General features: G+C 42.6%; 1 protein-coding gene and 1 long non-coding RNA gene across 2 annotated transcripts in view; one reads left to right on the top strand and one right to left on the bottom strand.

Moving 5' to 3' along the window:
• Nucleotides 1–20,301, bottom strand: part of LOC118972984 (uncharacterized) — a 280,966-nt gene that overhangs the window by 14,263 nt on the left and 246,402 nt on the right. The gene's annotated exons all lie outside the window — the stretch shown is intronic.
• LOC140847065 (uncharacterized) lies at nucleotides 4,785–11,750 on the top strand. The gene is made up of 2 exons (XR_012126689.1): nucleotides 4,785–7,200; nucleotides 11,070–11,750. It is a non-coding gene; the product is annotated as an uncharacterized lncRNA (long non-coding RNA).

Below are 20,301 nucleotides of genomic sequence, written 5' to 3'. Positions count from 1 at the left end.
GTCACTACCCGCTATGACTATAGTTTATTTCCACATAAGCCATACCCTGAACCACAAAAGAAATACAATAAACTTTGTTACTGAAGGCAGCTGACAAGTATTTTATATATGAAATATTTATATATGAACAACAAAGCCTGCAAACAGCTTGAATAAAAGCCAGAATCAAAGACAAATGATACACTGTTGTCATAGGAATGCTGGTTTCATCTTGCCATAAAAGAAGCATACTGTCCTGTGTTCGGAAAATCTATCTGGAAAGAGTCATTTTCTACATTTAGAAAGAAGAAGAACAAATGAACAAGTGGGACTATATCAAGCTGAAAAGCTTCGGTACAACAAAGGACACCATCAATAGAACAAAAAGGCATCCTACAGTATGGGAGCATATATTCATACATGACAGATCCGATAAACGGTTGACATCCAAAATATATAAAGAGCTCACGCACCTCAACAAACTAAAAGCAAATTATTCAATCAAAAAATGGGCAGAGGAGCTGAACAGACAGTTCTCCAAAGAAGAAATTCAGATGGCCAACAGACACACGAAAAGATGCTCCACATCGCTGGTCATCAGAGAAATGCAAACTAAAACCACAATGAGATATCACCTCACACCAGTAAGGATCGTCACCATCCAAAAGACAAACAACAACAAATGTTGGCAAGGTTGTGGAGAAAGGGGAACCCTCCTACACTGCTGGTGGGAATGTAAATTAGTTCAAACATTGTGGAAAGCAGTATGGAGGTACCTCAAAAAGCTCAAAATAGAAATACCATTTGACCCAGGAATTCCACTTCTACAAATTTACCCTAAGAATGCAGCAGGCCAGTTTGAAAAAGACAGACGCTCGTCCATGTTTATCGCAGCACTCTTTACAACAGACAAGAAATGGAAGCAACCTAGGTGTCCATCAGTACATGAATGGATAAAGAAGATGCGGTACATGTACACAATGGAATATTATTCAGCTGTAAGAAGAAAACAAATACTATCATTTGCAACAACATGGATGGAGCCAGGCCGAGAAAGACAAGTACCAAATAATTTCACTCATATGTGGAGTATAAGAACAAAGAAAAAAACTGAAGGTTCAAAACAGCAGCAGAATCACAGAACGCAAGAATGGACTAATAGTTACCAAAGGGAAAGGGACTGGGGAGCATGGGTGGGAAGGGAGGCATAAGAGGGGAGAAAAAGAAAGGGGGCATTATGCTTAGCACGTATAATGTGGGGGGAGGCACGGGGAGGGCTGTGCAACACAGAGAAGACAAGTAGTGATTCTACAGCATCTTACTACACTGATGGACAGTGACTGTAATGGGGGTTGTGGGGGGGACTTGGCGAAGGGGGGAGCCTAGTAAACATAATGTTCCTTATGTAATTGTAGATTAATGATACCAAAAGAAAAAAAAAACAAAAAAGAAGAAGAAAGCACCAAATAAGGAATTTCAGAAGTGTCCCATAGAATATCTTCTTAAAAATTTATTTTTATCCAGTTTTGCCACCAATTTCTTAAAAGCAACAATCTGAAGCCATTTAGATATAAGTGCTAATTAAGTCTTTACCTCAGGGAAATCTCAAAATTTCGATCTTCCTACAAAATAAAAATTAACTGTAAATTGGCAAGGCACTACTCCTAAAGCCTTCAAACTTGATTGAAGGAAAATGACCCGTGTGGTCCACTTCTTATCACAGCGTTCCTGGGGACGCCATTTTACTCCTTGCTCACTGCCATCTCAGGGCCATGGAAGGTTTCCTAGCGGGCGGCCCGACATGCTCGCTTATCTACATTATAGCACTGTCAGAGCATTCAAAGGTTTCATATGAATACATTTTTTCTTTGTAGCAAAAAGAACCAGCTCCTAACTCTATACTACCAGTGAGGCTAAAATTTCATGAACAACTTGAAGAGCTTCCGACTGAAGAGATTCGGGGATCATCCCCTGCAAGTACCGGAAAGGAGAGCCTCTGCCCAGTAGCCAAACTTGAGTACACCATGGTTAAAGCAGAGAATGAAAAGCAACTGGGCCTCTCTTATCTCCCCAGACAACTTAGTACCAGCCTACATAAAGCCAGAGAAAGAAAATAAGACCAGAATCCTTAACCAAATTTAACTTGAAAAATTTCAAAGGCTTTAGGACCCCCTTCATGCTATTCAATCAAACGTGTCATGCAAGCAAAGCTACAGTTAAGATGGAGCTCTAATTGGCTGCTAAACTCCTTTCTTTCTAAATAAAACCCGTTTATTTCAAAGTGTAAGCCTTATAAAAATCAAGGGAAAAGAATCCCTTTGCAGGCTACCATATAGCTGACCTGTTTAATACATTTAATTCCCCTCCCAGGATTAAAATAAAATTATATTGAGATCTACGCGCCAATACTGCAAGCAAGCATAAGATTTATGCAAGATTTACGGAATCTTTGTAGGGTTCTAAACAGGGCTTAGGACAACTGAGCCTTCCTGTTTCAACGAAAAGCCTGATGTGAAAATCTTCCTCTCCCCTAGTTTCAAAAACATCTATTCATTAAATAAAGTTGCATTCAGTGAACAGGATGAACAACAGCTAGTGCAGCAAGACCTGGAAGAACAGCTGGCTTTATAAACGTGATATCAAGTTCAAAGGATCCGCAGATACCCAGTTCTGGGAAGATTCAACTCCCCAAACTAAAGCATTTTGAGCAAAGTCTTCATGGTACAGCTTATTGTAAAATACTCTTAGTATAAATTCTCCAGGATTAAGTGCCTTTAAAAAGATAAATATACAAATCAAAGTTAAAATCCACTTGTTCCCTCTTAGTAATCGCATAAAGAAACAAAGGAATACACGGAGTCAGATCCAATTAATTTCACAAATCAAGATTTCTATGCGTACAATGATGAACAAGAGATTTCCACAAGTAGCTCTGAAGTCACAACTATTAATTAAACAGACGGCACTGTGAATTATCCCCATTAATGAGAATGAAAGCCTCAATCCAGTGACCTTTTAGGACAAAATCTTGTTTTGTCAAAACATTTTTTCTTACACACTTTCATCAGCTATTATTATAGATCATTAAAATAGAAATGTTTTCAATCTTAAAAAAAAAAACAAACTAAAATCCAGCAATTTTCTTCAAGAATGGAAAACAAACTGAAAGACAGTAAAAAGAAACCACAACTCTTTTAAATGGACCGTATTTAGATTTTTTTCTCACGTGTCATTTCCATCTTTAGTCTTACATTCACACCTCTCAACTTAAATTACCAATGAATAATTAATTAAAGCATGTGTCAAAATCATTCATAAAACCTAGATTTCTAATATATGTATATCTTACTTGGTTTTGAACACATTCATAAAAACATACATCTCGAACCTCTGTTACACCTTTAATATTTGCAGCATTCCTTTTCAAGTCTATTTTGCCCATTCAACCACAGACAAATTTTCAACCTCTCACCGCTTTACGAGAAATACTTACTGTAGACAAGAGGATTCCATTTTCTTTCTGGGAATATTTTTTCCACCTTCCTAGAGAACTCTTCTATACAGTGTGCAAATTCACTGAGTTTTATAGTAACAAAGTTCTCATGCCACAGAACCTAGTGTAAATGAAATGGCCCTGCAGCTGCCTTCAGAACCCAGCTCACCTCAACCATGATACAGCTAATTGTTAAAAATGGTGGCTGAGACATTTCCATACATTAAATTAAGGAGCTCTGACGAAGGCGCTGGCATCCATCCACTTCAGACAAAGCAAAATAATTTGCAACTGTATCAAGGCACGGATAACTGAGTCATCTCCCACACAGGGTCAGTGTTAGAGGTCTCCTCCATCTTTACAGAATGCAAACCACAGCTTATTGTCTCATCTCGGAAATCAATTCTTTGCAACGCTGCACTGGGTCAGAGTTTTACAGGAGTCTCAGTCATGGATAAATCCAGACTTCCAATGCAGAGACAGGGAATTCTCACAGTTCCTTTCCCTTCCCTGAGCAGCTCTACTCCATTCCCCACTTGACAGCTCCTTAAGTCTTCCCATTGTTAATAGTACCGAAAGTCCCACACCTCTGAAGGGAGCTAAATCTTTCAACTAGGTGAGCAATTTCCAAACCCATGCTTAGGAGAGAAGTCCAGACCCTACAGGTCCCATGATACAAATACATTCCTTGGGATAAAAAGCCAAAGATCATGGTCTTTTGTTGTTGTTTTTAAGAGAAGACAACAAGCAAGGTGCTTTTTAACTCTCAATCGAAAGCATTTTTTCTCTGATATTAATCAAAGTATTAAAAGTGTTACAGGCAACATTTTGTGATCATACTACCCTCTAGATAATGACTTAGGAAGTTTTCACTTCACTTACACAATTCACATTCTCTGCACCAAAAATTTGAAATATACTTAAAGGAATCATATCATACTCTTTTGACGATGAATTTAACCATCTTAATTTAAATTCCCTACATTTGATAATACTTAAGAATCCACATCTCTGGTGTTACTATTTAATTCTTTGCATTTAAAGCCTTACGCTAAAGCATGTCCTGTCAGATAATTCCAAATACCTCTGAAACAGCACTTTTTCCCTAGAACAAAATATAAATGACTGAATTCCTTGACAAGGCATCTTACACACACACACACACACGCACACACACACACACACACACACACACACACACACAATCACCTACAATCCCAAAGAAGTATCTAGTTTCAGAAAAGAAAAAAAAAGTTTTAACATTTCTCCTCATTAAGAATTCTGCACTTCACATGCATCTTTCTAAAAAATCCCGAAGTCCACACTACTTACTACTTAAACATGAAGCCTGCAAAAATCCTAAACAACTATTTAAACCTTTAAGCAAATACCTCTCTGTCCCACCCAGCACATTTTTTTAAAGAAAAATATTAGAATGACAAGGCACAAATCTGAACAATTCTCAGGAGAATTGTGTACTTTTTCTATCACTGAGTTAAAAGCTTCTGAACTGATACCAAATTTTTTAAGAAACCAAGACCTTGTCTTTCAGACGTACTTCAACAACATGCAGTCACTCTATTTTTTAAGGTGCATTTAACTTGATTTCATTACAAAACACAGGAAATCCTACCTGCAGCTCTCAAATTTAAGGAGTTACAGACCCGTTGAAGCTGCTGGTCACTGCAGATCTTCCATACCTTCTATGTGGGATGAGCTCTGTTGGAACCAGGGCTCAAGTTTTCCCACTCCAAAAGCCAGAATGGAGAGGTGGGAAGGATCAGGGAGGGAGGGGAGAGAAAGAGGAGAAAGAAAGAAGAAAATGCAAAAGGGAACATCCTGCAAATGTGGATATGAGCGAAGCACTAAAGAGTCCAATTACACAATGAGATGGCAGGATCCCCTTAAAAAGGGTGCGTGCAGCCCCTAGGGCACAGCATCATCACACCGGCTGCTCTAGGAAAACCCAGAGAAGTCAGCCATCAGTTTGAAAGCACAAACTGATGAAAGTAACAGCTGATAGGTTACAGAAGGGTATTTTATTGTTAACGGACTTGTACCAAGTTAAGATTTGAGAGGGGGAGAGGCAACGTGCAGGCAAGGAATGCTCTGATACTTTTTCCCCCAACCTGAGCCACTACAATTACTCTGATGTGAATTTTTGATGACTTCCGACGTCTTGCATGGTTAATGATCACTTCAGCTGTCATGTCTGGTTAACGTGGAAAATGCATTTGCTGCATGGTGATGCAGTGCTGTGGCCGCAGATTGTAACACCAGTTACGTGTGAAGCTGGTCCCTTAACTGAGCAGCAGGAATTTGCAGGTGCCATGATGCTAAAATAAATGGTAGTTAAAAGATGGTATACAGCAGCAGGCAGATTCTGCCATTTTAGCCTGAGACAGACAGACACAGCCTTAGACAGAATGTGTAGATGCAACATACACTAGCATCTCAGATCGCCGTGCCCTCAACAACAGCACTATCCTTCAAACGGAACAATAGATTCAACATCTTAAATGTCTGGCCTCTCAGTAGTTAAAAGATTTCAATACTGTTTAAATAACTATTCAGGTTAATACTAGCTTTGTACAGAACGGACGGTATTTGCATTTCACGACTATACAGCCAATGAAACTGTCAGTGACACAGGAAAATGTAGGCATTTGATTAACATATGCTCAGCTCAACTGTCACTTCTTTGTACAACACTTAGGGAAAAATACATGATGTATAAATAATGAATATTCCCATGCTACCATAATGGTTTTTAAAAGACCTCCTCAGAAAGGGATTTTTTTCCTCTGTGTTTTGAGGTATAACCTGAAACCTGGAGACTACGTTAAAATACTAACGTGTTTTTCACAGTCACTAAAAGAAATTCAATGCAGCAAACAAGTGTGCAATATGGCAAGCTTGTGAAAAAGCAAAGATGAAACTGCACCGAGAACCAGGCACCACATGATTAAAATCAGGCCAGTCAGGTAGTAGACCATCATTACAGTGCAGACCGCAAAAGAAAAACCGAGAACGACCCTTCATCTTCAAAAACAAAAACCACACACCCTACAATTGCAATCTGTTGGGTGCGACACCAACATCTATACTGCCCAAAACTGAAGGGCACATGATATATACCAACTTCACAATATATTTTTATACACATATGAACTTGGCTACATAGCATCTAGAATTTGGCAAACGAAGGGTCTTATTCATATATAATCGCCATTTCGGTACTTAAAGAGGCAGAACCAAGTTGGAGATCTTTATGCTTTAGAACAAAAGTAACTAATAATTAATTCATATTTCCTGTCTCAGAACTTTTGTCGATGAAATTGCTCAGAGTTGACACGTTTCAGATCCGTCTGGCTGATACAAAAGACGGATGAAAACGTGAACACAGGAGGGCACGGGTGTCTGAACAGTGAATAACAAAGAAAGAACTTACGTGACCAACAAAATCACTGCTGTATCTGTTTGGATGCTGCCAAAGGGAAGAGTTTTATATTCACCAGAGGAAATAACTGGTGCTATTTATACCTTTTTTCTTCAAAATGAGCACATAAAAATGTTATACCTTTTTCTATTTTACAAGTTTTGAGGCGAGAGTAAAATAATTTTTTTTTTTTTTTAATTTTTAAACAGAATGGCTAAACGGGAGAAGACTGAACTTTGAAGCCACATACCTGGTTCAAATCTAGAATGTTCACTTTTACTAGCTGAAGGTGAGTAGATTTACCCTGAGGTTAAAATCCAAGTCTCTCCTCTCCATTTCCTCATCCATACAAAGATGATAATCCCTACCAACCTCAAGGGGTTGATAACTGTCTTGCCAATGGGTTTCAGCCCTGGGGCAAGTTCACCATGGATTCCGTTGAGACCAAGGAATGACAATGGAACATTCTTGGGGTAAAAGGGTTTATTACCTGGCTTGTTCTGCCCGAGATAGGTAGGAGATAGGTGGAGCACTAGAATTAAGTCTGCATCCAACATACTGGCAGGTCTGTCATCCTCCTCCGTCTCTGCCTCCACCCAGAGCACTGGGCCGAGCCCTTTATACAGTGACTCAGTCAATAATACCTTATAGCCTGTGGGTGTGGAAGCAGTAGCCTAGCAGTAGGCCAGCTACATCATTAAGTAGTTCAGGTTAAGGTGAGGATCCTGGACATAGGAACTTCGATTTTCCCCACGATAATACACAGAGTATTCTACAAACTCTACTGACTTATATCATTGTAAAATGCTATTTTAGCTTTTTTCCAAAGATGCCAATTTGGCAACATTTTGTCACTTTTAATTATAAAAATCTCAGGTTCAAAAAATTCTTCGAGTAAACAGCTGATACTAGATTACAACTTATTTAATCACAACTTTGTATCATTCAGTAAGAACTTCTGGAAGACAATTACAATTTTTAAATATATGTTATATTCCCTACTACCAAATACGGTTTTTATTAGAAATCTAAGTTTCCACAATGGTATCATTCGAAAGAAAGTCAGCATTTCATTTAAAGGGTAAATCTTGCCTTCCAATTCTTATTAATTAGACTTAATAGGATTAAAACAGACTGTGGGTAAAATTGCAATATTTGCAGAATCTCTTGCCTGGCCTTAGTGCATCTCCATATCAATCGGTGTTTCCAAGGGGTGGAGAGAAGTAGTCTATCTCCATGTCGATACGTAATTACAAGGGCAAGCGAGGGCCTATCTGGACCAGAGAGGTTGGGGCGGGGGGTCCCTTCTGCAGCCAGGTCACCAGACACACGGGAGAGCAGAAATGGATGACTGCTTGAAAGCAATAAAGTGGGCTTGTCCCACTTAATTTCTCCCTCTGACTGATTTCGGTTTCAAAGGTATTTTGTCCTGGGATTTTCCCCCAGTTACTCACAGGAACAGTGTTCAATGGTAACTTTCACGATTAATGAGTAAAGCCTCCCTGGAGGCATCAAAAGTTGAGGCTGGTTCTTGCTCTCTTCTCTTCTTTTGAATATGTAAACTGTGGATAGATGACAGTATCATTTCACTTTTTACTATTATCTGTCGGCTTTCAATTACAACCACCACCAAAAAGAAAATTACACCTTAACAGCTCCTATTGTTTCAGGCACCTCTATCTTGGAAGGGGAGGAAAAGGACCGAAAGAAATGTGTTGTTGGGTAATTCTTTACGGTCCTGTGAGACCAAGTGAAAGAGAGCTACACCGAATCCTTATTCATTCAGAGGGTAGACTTCTGGAGAAAACAAAGAACTGCAATAAATGACCCGCGACAGAAGAGAAATTAAACACCTGGGTGATGCAGTACTAGCACCGGCCTGGATGACTCAGGGTTTGTGGTAGGAATGTGCAGTGTCAGCTCTCCTGATACACAAAATACCACTTGTGTTATTTCATTTTCAATCAGCAAAAAGAGGCAGCCTGGCACCACAGAAAAGTATAGGGCATCTTCTGACAAGCTCTCCATTGTCCAATCAAGCAGAAGCCACGTCAGGGATGGAAGAACTGTGGGCCCCAGCCCGGCTCGGCCCCACATCAGCCCTCTGACCCTGGGACTGGGGCTTCCCCTTTCTCTGGGTCCCAGTTTTGCCACCAGTGAGATAAGGAGTTTGGCTCAGGTGACTTTTAAGGACCTGCCCACCATGAAAAATCTACAAATGCAGGATATTTTAGTCAGTCATTAAATTCAAGGTGTAATCTAGGCCTCTTAAACTCTTGGTTTTTTTAACTATTACTCGTAAAATCACAAAGGTTCTCTGATTAACATTTGGGGCAGGGCAAGGTGAAGAAGAACTTGTCTTTGCTTTTGTTTTTCCCACCTGCAGTGCCTTCCCTCTCCTCTCCATAGGTCCCAAGTCCCCTTGCCCTTCAGGCCCACTACCAAGGAGCCTTCCCTGATTCCCTAGCCCACACAAAGCTCTGCCTTTCCAACGGTGGAATCCTTAGGGTCAGGGCCAAACACCCTGGCTGTCTGTTAGGTTGATCTTGCCTTTCGATCCAATCTCAGAATGTGGGTCTCTTGCCCTCCCGTGCCAGCCCACAGGTACATTCCACAGGAAGTGGCTACTTGACTAGGGCATGGATAGGGAGGGCCAGATGTGAGGGTCAGGTAGGGTGCCCCTCTGCCTCCACCCTGCTGTCTTCCACAAGAGAGCCTGAAGCCTGCCCCTCAAGTCCCAACATTCCGTACGTGACCTCACCGGATATCGATGACCTGATAGGCCGCACTGTTGCCGTGGCAGCAGGAGTACGCAAACAGTGTTCCTGGAGAAGCACTCCTACCAGTTGGTGACCAGATAGCGGTCTGGCTGCCTGAGAATGTCTGGCTGGATCAACCATATGCGGTGTGGCTTATCCTCTGTGCCCTGGGAGGGCTGCGCAGCAGGTAGGCCTAGGCGGGACACCTGTACAAGAGTCATTGGTGGGCACACAGCCTCACCTGCCTGCCACATGTTCCTTTCGGGCCTGCCCGCAACACCTCGGAACCTCCCCGGCTGTTAACTAATACCAGTGCTCCTGCTCACTGCTGAGGGCAAGTGAAGTGTCATCCCTGGGCAAGCGTTCAGGAAGTTCCTAATCTTTATAAATGTAGCCTTCCCCCCACCTTCGGGCTACAAATACTTCCTTCTGAACTCTTTCCCGATTGGCCTCTTAGCAAAAGTCATGTGCATTTTTGTGGAAACGCAGCAGTCTGAGGAAGAGCTGTTCCTCATTTCCTCCCCCTCTGAGTAGAGCTAAAATTGTCTTTTAGTAACATCTCTGTACAGTGTGGATGATGTTTTTCACCTGGGCTGCCGCTGAGCCCACGTCTCCTTTTACGGTGGTCGGATAACCTCACCTTCAAACCTGGGCACCTTCATCATACTGTCCACATGGGTCCCATCAGACACATCCCAGACTGAGCCGCTGAGTAGCGGGGAAAAGGGTGTCACATCGATGGGAAGAGCAGAAGAGCCAAGGGGAGTGATAAAGGGACACTGAGACCTAACGGCTGAGGAAAAGACGTCCCAGGAGATGGTGCTGATGTGAGCCTAGACTAGGTACCCACATTCCGGCCTGAGCCTCCTGGTCACTCTGCTTTGGCAGTTGGCCTTTTTCAAATGTACATGAAAGTATCAGAGGGCTAGAGTTCAGCGTGGTTGAAGGCAATAGAAATGGGGCTCAAGGGGAGAGGAGTTCTTAACTGATTTTTGTTAGATTATTTTTTCCAAAACTTGAAAGGTATTTCCATTAAAGCCGCCCACAAGTGACCAACTTTAACAAATGTTTCCTCTGTTGTGGAAGGGAGAGATGAGGGGGGGGGGGGATCCTGATCGCAATCATTTTCAGGTTGTGTTTTATTCTGGGAATAGGGAACAGATTTCCTGGTCTCCTGCTGCCACACGCTCCACAGAATTGCTTTTGTAGCCAACTTCGCTTCACTAGGGGATTCATAGAGGTGACGGGCCAAGGCTGGGTTTTAGGTGCCAAGTAGATCAAATGGCTTCAGCAGGAGACCAGGAAATCTGTTCCCCATTCCCAGACACGACAGAGGGAAGGTCCTGGTAGGACACTGTGGACAGGAGGAGGGACTGATCAGTTCTGGTTTTCTTTGCAGGAGCAGCAGCGGGTTCCCCTTCTCCTACACCGGGCTACTGTCACCTCCCCTACCAAGGGCGTGGTGAAACCCAGGTGACCTGGCATGGGGAGACGTACTGCCTGGTTGGTGGCTGCCGGTCTTATGGGGATGCACCTATGGCCACCCCGGCAAAGGTGAAAGCAGAGAAGCCAGTCCCCAGGCGGGCTCCCAAGAGACATGCAACTTCAGCGTCAGACGAAGAGCTTGGCTGCCCCCCGCCCAAAATTCGGCGGCTGCAACATCGTGGCAAGGGGCTGACCCCACAGAAGCTTGCTGGCCATGCCACTTGTGTAAGGAGGGCACGGGTTTAATTGCCTAAAGTAGCTAACGCCTCTCCCTGCACTGACCCAGTCCTGCCATTGCCCACCACAGGACACTGGAACCGGAGCTGCCCTGAATGAGCCTTCCTCAAGAGACCCAGAAGAGCTGCTCCCAGAGAAGGAACAAAATGGGAAGAGTTGAGCAGCACCTCCAACGGAGGCCCACAGGCTTCTTTATTCCCTGCCCTTCCTGACCCCACTATGGCCCCGTAGCATAAACAAAATGGCTTTCTGTTACAGTGTTTGACTTTAAATCCAGCTTGTCCAAGGCCAGGCCCCAAAACTCCCTGTTCCATTAAAGTGTATTCCCACATGGCATACCCGATCCTTTAAGACCTTAGCCTCCAAAAAACACCTTTGAGGGGAGCTTCTGAGATGTGCTTCCCACAATGACAACTGTACAAGTTGGGGCAGGTCACAGGCAGGTTCTGTAAGAAATGCAGAGCCTCATGAGTATTTCCCTCCGTGTGTGTGTGTGTGTGTGTGTGTGTGTGCGCGCGCGCGCGCGCACAAGCACATAAGGAGAGGAGAGGTAGGATTGAGTAGATGGTGTTCTGTCTATCCATTTATTCAACACTGAGCACCCGTTCAATACCAGCCTCTGTGCTAGATGCTTGGGTTTTATTGGTGAATAAGATGATTGAAGCCCCTCTCCTCGAGGCACCCAAAACTAAAGGAAGAGAGAAAAAAGAAAATGATATAATTTCAAGTAATTATAATTGCTATAAAGAAAATTAAAATACGATAAGATGATGGGGAGATAAGCACTAGAACTTGTGCTAGTTCACACAAGTAGTCAGGGAAGACTTCTTTGAGGAGGTGACATTTAAACGGTGATGCGAGGGAGGGAGTCTCATGCGAAGAGCTCAGGGTGAGTATACCTGGAGGGGGAAATGGCGAGTGAAAGATCCTTAGGTAGGAATGAGGCTGGCCTGTTCTAGGACCAGCAGAACAGCCAGTGTGGTGAGATGAAGAGAGATAAAGATCGAAAGATGTGATTGGACAAGTAGGCGTAGCTGCACCATAACAGGCCTTGGTGAAGTTTGCCGTGGTAAAGAGTGTGGATTAAGCGGGATGCGAAGACATGGGAGAGAGTTGAACAGGGTAGTGAAGTGACCTGCACTGAGGAAAGGAAGGGCGCAGAGAGGAGACACACCTGGGAGATGTCTGGAGCTCGAACCCACAGGATCTGGAGATGCCCTGAAAGGGGAGGGGCAGGCAGAGGGTAGGAAGCATCACCGTGACATTCAGGCCAGCTTTGGAGCCAGGCCCTGCCTGGGCTTCCCTGCCTCCACCCTGTTTCCACTTCTGCCCACTGCAAGCACCTGGATAACTCTGGTTATAGCTTCTGCCCCCAGTTGTCCCTCTGTCCAGCTCTGTCCACCGGTACTGGGGTCTCCTAGAGGACGAGGCTTTGGTAGTGTGTGCCTGTTTCCCCCTGCCTGGGAAAGGGTAGAAAGATTATCTCGGGTGAGGGCAAGTCACCCTGTTTGTTCAAACCTCCTTGCCACTGGGTGAGTATTCACAGGCCCCTGAGTTTATAAGGGTCTGGGTGTGTCTAGGTTTCTGTGGTCGACTTTGTAGAACACCTCAAGCCCATGACCAGCAGTGCCAACCTGTTTAAGGTGTGAAGTTGAATGTTAAAGAAAACTGTGCTGCCTGGCTGATAATCTGCTGAGACAGTGCCTCCCTTCTCTGGCTCGACACAGCCTATTTCTGCTGAGCTAGAGTTTCCCCCTGGTCCTGGGGTGTTAGACATCGGGCCCCTGGGGACAAGCTAAGACACCTCAAAAGCTAAATTCTCCCTTCTCATTTCTCTGTCAGCGGCCACTGTGTACTTGCCCGGACTTCTCTCTGCTTACTTCTTCCCACTCTTTGCACTCTCACTTGCTGGGGGTTGTGGCGGGGGGCCAGGGGCTGGTTGCTATCAAGAGTGGAACAGACAAAAGTTTTTGTCCTGGAGACCAGAAGATAGAAGAGTTTCTCCTCCCCTTTTCCACTCGACTTCAGGAGTGGGTGCAGGGGCTGCTGACCAGCAGTCGGGGAGGAGAGGGAGCCGGGTCTGAGTTTGGCTTACTGAGCTACCCAGGGAAGGGACACAGCCCTGGGGACTCACACTCTGCAGTGGGGCCGCCTAGAGACCCCTGCAGCTGCAGACAGCAGGAAGTATACCCACTTCTAGCATGTGTATTGGTTTGCCCTTCCTCCTGGCCTCATCAAGTGAAGGCCTCAAGTCGGAAATGGCGTGGAGCATGTCCGACAAGGACAGCAACTTAGCCCTTGAGTTTTCTGTAAAAGGTAGAACCACAGGAGCCACAAGATAAGGCGGGTGTAGCTGCAGAAACCATGTGCCAGGCCTTTCCATAGGACCCATGCAAGGACAGGCTTCCACACTAAGGTAGGAGGTATCCTGGCCAGCTTCCCATGCTTTGTCAGGTCTAGCGTCTTTCCTCTGTGGAAAGAGGAGAAAAAGCACAGTTTGGGGGCTATGAGGATAGACAGCAGAGGGTACATGTCTGAACCAGTTAGGCGGGAGCTAAGCGGCTTTTTGCGAGATTGGTTTCTACAGCACTCAGGATTAAGCCTCAGAGGTCTCCTTAGCAAGCACAAGGAGTGCTGCGAGTCAAGACAATGCTCGGGAAGCACGTGCCGAATTAATTCCCTGCTGGTACCCGGGGTCAGTCACTCACACTGCAGTTGAAAATGCCAGCTCCTCCCGCTATGCAGCACTGCTTATGCTGATGGGATTGCAGGAGCCCTGGTCATCGTGGCTGTCACAGAGAAGGGAGATTTGGTTTGGCTGCAGGTCTTCTTATTCACAAATTCTTTTTCAAAAATTGGTCTGGAGACCACTACAACAAACAAGAGACTTCTCTTTTATAACTCGCCATTGTGCCACATGGAATTTGTCGCCGTACCCCCTCTGCTAACAGTACTTGGGATTTCACAGTCTCTCTAAAACCTTCACTGAGTTTGGAAACATTGTGACTTCACCCTGTCAGAGCTGAAGGAATGAATACTGCAGGATGCACCGCTCACCATTCTCACCACAGGTACAGGAATCATGAAATGTTGCTCTGCGGGGACGGCAAATGTAAGCAACAGAAGGGGAGAGAGCAAGACCACTTTTTAAATACAAATTGCCCGAAATTGACAGGGAGCTAAGCCCTTTCACCCAGTCCATCATACTGCTGTCCAAGGGGCAACCCTGCACTGTGGGTCCCCTCAAATCTAGCGCTGAAGGAGTGATCTTCTAGGTGGTCACACCACAATGCCCAGCCCCATCCCAGCGCAGGGCAGATGCATGCAATGCCCATACCCATCCCAATAGATGAGTCCTTCACCTGTCATACCTAGTCCACACAATGGAGCCTCAAACTCCACCTGCAGAATATATTTTATTTTTAAATGTGTGCCTATATATATGATAAGTTTATAAATTCATGTCATCTACAACACAGGTCCAAGCATAGCTCAGTCATTCCCGGCAAGACCGAAAAAGTACATCTCTGTGACTTAGGAGAGTAGAGCGATGACAATACTTCACTGGAAGTTCAGTCCATTAGATCCATCAGTCACCGGCAAGCCCACAAAGAGAAAGAGATGGAATCAAATACAGACAGAGGCACAGCACAGCTCAGATTAGGAGTCAGGGCCTGGATTTCAGGTCAAGTCAACTGCTCTTCAGATGTATGACCTTGAGAAAGTTGTTTGACAACTTGCTTTACTTAATTGTACGATGTGCTAATGGCATGACAGAAACTCTAAGACCAGCTCCAGAAATTCCAACTCCATGAGAGGTGGGAACAGGTAAGAAATTAGCACTGTCACTACCCGCTATGCCTATAGTTCATTTCCACATAAGCCATACCCTGAACCACAAAAGAAATTCAATAAACTTTGTTACTGAAGGCACCTGACGAGTATTTTATATATGAAATATTTATATATAAACAACAAAGCCTGCAAACAGCTTGAATAAAAGCCAGAATCAAAGACAAATGATACACTGTTGTCATAGGAATGCTAGTTTCATCTTGCCATAAAAGAAGCATACTGTCCTGTGTTCTGAAAATCTATCTGGAAAGAGTCATTTTCTACATTTAGAAAGAAGAAGAACAAATGAACAAGTGGGACTATATCAAGCTGAAAAGCTTCGGTACAACAAAGGACACCATCAATAGAACTAAAAGGCATCCTACAGTATGGGAGCATATATGCATACATGACAGATCTGATAAACAGTTGACATCCAAAATATATAAAGAGCTCACGCACCTCAACAAACTAAAAGCAAATAATTCAATTAAGAAATGGGCAGAGGAGCTGAACAGACAGTTCTCCAAAGAAGAAATTCAGATGGCCAACAGACACACGAAAAGATGCTCCACATCGCTGGTCATCAGAGAAATGCAAACTAAAACCACAATGAGATATCACCGCACACCAGTAAGGATCGCCATCATCCAAAAGACAAACAACAACAAATGTTGGCAAGGTTGTGGAGAAAGGGGAACCCTCCTACACTGCTGGTGGGAATGTAAATTAGTTCAAACATTGTGGAAAGCAGTATGGAGGTACCTCAAAAAGCTCAAAATAGAAATACCATTTGACCCAGGAATTCCACTTCTACAAATTTACCCTAAGAATGCAGCAGGCCAGTTTGAAAAAGACAGACGCACGTCCATGTTTATCGCAGCACTCTTTACAACAGACAAGAAATGGAAGCAACCTAGGTGTCCATCAGTACATGAATGGATAAAGAAGATGCGGTACATATACACAATGGAATATTATTCAGCCGTAAGAACAAAACAAATACTATCATTTGCAACAACATGGATGGAGCCAGGCCGAGAAAGACAAGTACCAAATAATTTCACTCATATGTGGAGTATAAGAACAAAGAAAAAAACTGAAGGTTCAAAACAGCAGCAGAATCACAGAACGCAAGAATAGACTAATAGTTACCAAAGGGAAAGGGACTGGGGAGCATGGGTGGGAAGGGAGGCATAAGAGGGGAGAAAAAGAAAGGGGGCATTATGCTTAGCACGTATAATGTGGGGGGAGGCACGGGGAGGGCTGTGCAACACAGAGAAGACAAGTAGTGATTCTACAGCATCTTACTACACTGATGGACAGTGACTGTAATGGGGGTTGTGGGGGGGACTTGGCGAAGGGGGGAGCCTAGTAAACATAATGTTCCTTATGCAATTGTAGATTAATGATACCAAAAGAAAAAAAAAAACAAAAAAGAAGAAGAAAGCACCAAATAAGGAATTTCAGAAGTGTCCCATAGAATATCTTCTTAAAACTTTATTTTTATCCAGTTTTGCCACCAATTTCTTAAAAGCAACAATCAGAAGCCATTTAGAAATAAGTGCTAATTAAGTCTTTACTTCAGGGAAAACTCAAAATTTCGATCTTCCTACAAAATAAAAATTAACTGTAAATTGGCAAGGCACTACTCCTAAAGCCTTCAAACTTGATTGAAGGAAAATGACCCGTGTGGTCCACTTCTTATCACAGCGTTCCTGGGGACGCCATTTTACTCCTTGCTCACTGCCATCTCAGGGCCATGGAAGGTTTCCTAGCGGGCGGCCCGACATGCTCGCTCATCTACATTATAGCACTGTCAGAGCATTCAAAGGTTTCATATGAATACATTTTTTCTTTGTAGCAAAAAGAACCAGCTCCTAACTCTATACTACCAGTGAGGCTAAAATTTCATGAACAACTTGAAGAGCTTCCGACTGAAGAGATTTGGGGATCATCCCCTGCAAGTACCAGAAAGGAGAGCCTCTGCCCAGTAGCCAAACTTGAGTACACCATGGCTAAAGCAGAAAATGAAAACCAACTGGGCCTCTCTTATCTCCCCAGACAACTCAGTACCAGCCTACATAAAGCCAGAGAAAGAAAATAAGACCAGAATCCTTAACCAAATTTTACTTGAAAAATTTCAAAGGCTTTGGGACCCCCTTCATGCTATTCAATCAAATATGTCATGCAAGCAAAGCTACAGTTAAGATGGAGCTCTAATTGGCTGCTAAACTCCTTTCTTTCTAAATAAAACCCGTTTATTTCAAAGTGTAAGCCTTATAAAAATCAAGGGAAAAGAATCCCTTTGCAGGCTACCATATAGCTGACCTGTTTAATACATTTAATTCCCCTCCCAGGATTAAAATAAAATTATATTGAGATCTACGCACCAATACTGCAAGCATAAGATTTATGCAAGATTTACGGAATCTTTGTAGGGTTCTAAACAGGGCTTAGGACAACTGAGCCTTCCTGTTTCAACGAAAAGCCTGATGTGAAAATCTTCCCCTCCCCTAGTTTCAAAAACATCTATTGATTAAAGAAAGTTGCATTCAGTGAACAGGATGAACAACAGCTAGTGCAGCAAGACCTGGAAGAACAGCTGGCTTTATAAACGTGATACCAAGTTCAAAGGATCCGCAGATACCCAGTTCTGGGAAGATTCAACTCCCCAAACTAAAGCATTTTGAGCAAAGTCTTCATGGTACAGCTTATTGTAAAATACTCTTAGTATAAATTCTCCAGGATTAAGTGCCTTTAAAAAGATAAATATACAAATCAAAGTTAAAATCCACCACTTGTTCCCTCTTAGTAATCGCATAAAGAAACAAAGGAATAAACGGAGTCAGATCCAATTAATTTCACAAATCAAGATTTCTATGCGTACAATGACGAACAAGAGTTTTCCACAAGTAGCTCTGAAGTCACAACTATTAATTAAACAGACGGCACTGTGAATTATCCCCATTAATGAGAATGAAAGCCTCAATCTACTGACCTTTTAGGACAAAATCTTGTTTTGTCGAAACATTTTTTCTTACACACTTTCATCAGCTATTATCATAGATCATTAAAATGGAAATGTTTTCAATCTTAAAAAAAAAAACGAAACTAAAATCCAGCAATTTTCTTCAAGAATGGAAAACAAACTGAAAGACAGTAAAAAGAAACCACAACTCTTTTAAATGGACCGTATTTAGATTTTTTTCTCACGTGTCATTTCCATCTTTAGTCATACATTCACACCTCTCAACTTAAATTACCAATGAATAATTAATTAAAGCATGTGTCAAAATCATTCATAAAACCTAGATTTCTAATATATGTATATCTTACTTGGTTTTGAACACATTCATAAAAACATACATCTCGAACCTCTGTTACACCTTTAATATTTGCAGCATTCCTTTTCAAGTCTATTTTGCCCATTCAACCACAGACAAATTTTCAACCTCTCACCGCTTTACGAGAAATACTTACTGTAGACAAAAGGATTCCATTTTCTTTCTGGGAATATTTTTTCCACCTTCCTAGAGAACTCTTCTATACAGTGTGCAAATTCACTGAGTTTTATAGTAACAAAGTTCTCATGCCACAGAACCTAGTGTAAATGAAATGGCCCTGCAGCTGCCTTCAGAACCCAGCTCACCTCAACCATGATACAGCTAATTGTTAAAAATGGTGGCTGAGACATTTCCATACATTAAATTAAGGAGCTCTGACGAAGGCGCTGGCATCCATCCACTTCAGACAAAGCAAAATAATTTGCAACTGTATCAAGGCACGGATAACTGAGTCATCTCCCACACAGGGTCAGTGTTAGAGGTCTCCTCCGTCTTTACAGAATGCAAACCACAGCTTATTGTCTCATCTCGGAAATCAATTCTTTGCAACGCTGCACTGGGTCAGAGTTTTACAGGAGTCTCAGTCATGGATAAATCCAGACTTCCAATGCAGAGACAGGGAATTCTCACAGTTCCTTTCCCTTCCCTGAGCAGCGCTCCTCCATTCCCCACTTGACAGCTCCTTAAGTCTTCCCATTGTTAATAGTACCGAAAGTCCCACACCTCTGAAGGGAGCTAAATCTTTCAACTAGGTGAGCAATTTCCAAACCCATGCTTAGGAGAGAAGTCCAGACCCTACAGGTCCCATGATACAAATACATTCCTTGGGATAAAAAGCCAAAGATCATGGTCTTTTGTTGTTGTTTTTAAGAGAAGACAACAAGCAAGGTGCTTTTTAACTCTCAATCGAAAGCATTTTTTCTCTGATATTAATCAAAGTATTAAAAGTGTTACAGGCAACATTTTGTGATCATACTACCCTCTAGATAATGACTTAGGAAGTTTTCACTTCACTTACACAATTCACATTCTCTGCACCAAAAATTTGAAATATACTTAAAGGAATCATATCATACTCTTTTGACGATGAATTTAACCATCTTAATTTAAATTCCCTACATTTGATAATACTTAAGAATCCACATCTCTGGTGTTACTATTTAATTCTTTGCATTTAAAGCCTTACGCTAAAGCATGTCCTGTCAGATAATTCCAAATACCTCTGAAACAGCACTTTTTCCCTAGAACAAAATATAAATGACTGAATTCCTTGACAAGGCATCTTACACACACACACACACACGCACACACACACAGACACACACACACACACACACACACACACACACACACACACAATCACCTACAATCCCAAAGAAGTATCTAGTTTCAGCAAAGAAAAAAAAAGTTTTAACATTTCTCCTCATTAAGAATTCTGCACTTCACATGCATCTTTCTAAAAAATCCCGAAGTCCACACTACTTACTACTTAAACATGAAGCCTGCAAAAATCCTAAACAACTATTTAAACCTTTAAGCAAATACCTCTCTGCCCCACCCAGCACATTTTTTTAAAGAAAAATATTAGAATGACAAGGCACAAATCTGAACAGTTCTCGGGAGAATTGTGTACTTTTTCTATCACTGAGTTAAAAGCTTCTGAACTGATACCAAATTTTTTAAGAAACCAAGACCTTGTCTTTCAGACGTACTTCAACAACATGCTGT

The sequence above is a fragment of the Manis javanica genome, chromosome 17, assembly GCF_040802235.1.
Source record: "Manis javanica isolate MJ-LG chromosome 17, MJ_LKY, whole genome shotgun sequence".
In the NCBI taxonomy this organism is placed as follows: domain Eukaryota; kingdom Metazoa; phylum Chordata; class Mammalia; order Pholidota; family Manidae; genus Manis; species Manis javanica.
The sequence above is the reverse complement of the archived record's forward strand: the minus strand, read 5'-3'. Positions and strand labels throughout refer to the sequence as shown.